Genomic DNA, 2,841 nt, shown 5'->3' on the forward strand with positions numbered 1-2,841 from the left:
AAGTGTCCTCACTTTAAAATGAGTCCTCACAAAAATCGGACCCTATATATATATATATATATATATATATATATATATATATATATGAAAATTTTCAATAGAGAACCATAATTATTGGTTTTCCAATAAACCAATTTTTTTTTTCAAGTTCTAGAGCTTATTCTTTATAAAAAAAAAAAAAAAAACTAAAAATATCTAAATTCATAACTTAACATTGTGAATGTTAAATATATTTTTCGGATTCACCGTGTGAATTTAGATTCACATTGTGAATTTTCAAAGATTCACATTGTGAATTTGACGAAAAAAATATTTTTTTTATCGAATTAGATATCATTGGAACGAGGATAAAAAGTTATGAATTCATGTATTTTTAGTTTTTTATTTATTACAAATATGTTCTAAAAGTTGAAAAAAAGATTGGTTCCTTGGTTAATTATGATTTCCTTCAACTATACTAATCATTACTTTAATATATACAAAAACATAGTTTTTTTTCGGTTTTTTTTTTTAATTTTTAAGAGTTATTTTTTTTGAAAAACGATTTTAAATATATCAAAATTCATAATTTTTTATTCTTTATAAACAGACATCCATATTGATATAGTTTTAAAATAAAATAAAATATATTTTTTTTATAATTTCAGTTATCATTATTCATAAATGTATAAAAATGAATTAGATTTTTACTACAGTACGTTCGTTATTCACTTATGAATAAAAAGTATGATTAATTTTTTTACAATTTAAGTATGATTCATATATTAATATAGCATATAATAAACATAGTATCTTCATATTTAAATATTAGACGATGCATTCACTTTTGAATATTACATAGTATATCCACTTGTGAATATTAGATGATATATTCATTTATGAATATTAGATAATATTTTCATATGTGAATATTACATAGTATTACATGATATATCACATGTGAATATTACATAGTATATTCATTTATGAATATTAGATGATATATTCACTTATGAATATTACACAGTATATTCATATATGAATATTACAAGGTGTTTTCATAAATATATATAATTTTTTATATGTTATTCACATATGAATAACATACAGTCTTGCATATTTGTTTTGTATTTTAATAATCATATATTGATTCAGGTGATAAAACATATTCATATGTGAATATAACGTGATAATTTGATTTATGCATTTCATCAAACAGTTGGAGTGCATAAAAGTTAACTTTTTTAAAATGTTAAAAACATAATACTTTGACTATTTAAATATTACAAAATAGTAGATTAATAGAGAATTATATGAAATTTTTCAAAAAAAAAAAAAAACACTTTGATCTTTTTCTAACATTAATTTTGAAGTTTTATTTGATAATCAATGTTGAATGAATGATATAGAGTGGATTTTTTGTTGATTATCGATGATGTTGAGCTAATGACGTTGGGAGTATAATTAATCGTAGATGTTGAAGATATGATTGTATTCAAGCAAAATTGAAGGTATGATTAAAAGAGCGAAAAACGAATTTCTGTTGTCAACTGTTGAATGGTGTCGATAAACATCTTATTGACGAAGATCGATGATTGATTAACACTGGATGACGTTGATGAGGGTTTAATTGAAGAAATCTGGATGAATGTTGAAGGTTGGAAGAGAAATTTGGATGATCAACGATCGATTATGAATGGATTTAAACTGTTATCTAATTTTCTACCGTAACGTATTTTAGATTGAAGGTTATTATCATATTTACAAGTTTGAAACCGAATCTTTTTGTGCTTAGATTAAATGAATGGTTGAGAATGATTCCTTCATTTTCAACCTTTTTTTTCTCAATTGAACTCTCATATATATATATATATATATATATATATATATATATATATATATATATATATATATATATATATATATATATATATATATATATATATATATATATATATATATATATATATATATATATATATATATATATATATATATATATATATATATATATAGAGAGAGAGAGAGAGAGAGAGAGAGAGAGAGCGAAAAAGACAGAGAGCTTGGTTCAAATGTTTCTAGCAAATATTGTGTTCCTAAATGCACCAATCACAATTTAGCAAATAGTTAAACAATTTATTAAATGAATAAGGGTATTTTTTGGATTTTTGACACATTCAATTAATGAGATCATTTAATTAAATCCCTTCAGTTAAGGAAACAAAATAATTAGGTTTGACCTAATTTCTCTCTTTTATCTAACGTCTTCTTTACCTACAATAGAAAAAGAAATCAAATGAGTCGACTTCACAGTTTCACCATCATCTCCATCGGTGATCACAACTCGCACATATACACCACCATCAAATTCTTCATTGTTCAAGGAATCAAAGGGCTTCAAGAAACTATGCAGGTACCGATCACATGATTGTTCTTATTCTTCACCCAATTGTACATCGATCGTAACAGAAAAAGAAATCAAGCAAGTCGGTTCAATCTTGTGATCTCCTCCCTCTTGTTGATACCACTAGGTACGTTTTTTTTCCAAAATTTCTTTTGATTAGATTTTAATTTCATTACCATGTTCAATTAGTTGATTTAAGTTTATAAAGTTTTATGAATATTTTTGATTATCGATCTTTGTGACAGCTTTATCTAACGACTATTAAAATTGATGATTTATGTGGTGATGGTTATGAAACTCATGGGGGTATTTGGGCTTAAATGGGTTTGAGTAAGTTCTTTTGTATTACCATTGCCTTCAAGAAAAATGTTATTGAAAAGGATAGAAATAGAATACAATAGATACAAACATAAAGATGATTTTTTTAATTGTCAATTCTCCTCTTCCCTTAAATGCAA

The sequence above is a fragment of the Lactuca saligna genome, chromosome 7 (genome assembly GCF_052625555.1).
Source record: "Lactuca saligna cultivar CGN05327 chromosome 7, ASM5262555v1, whole genome shotgun sequence".
Lineage (NCBI taxonomy): Eukaryota > Viridiplantae > Streptophyta > Magnoliopsida > Asterales > Asteraceae > Lactuca > Lactuca saligna.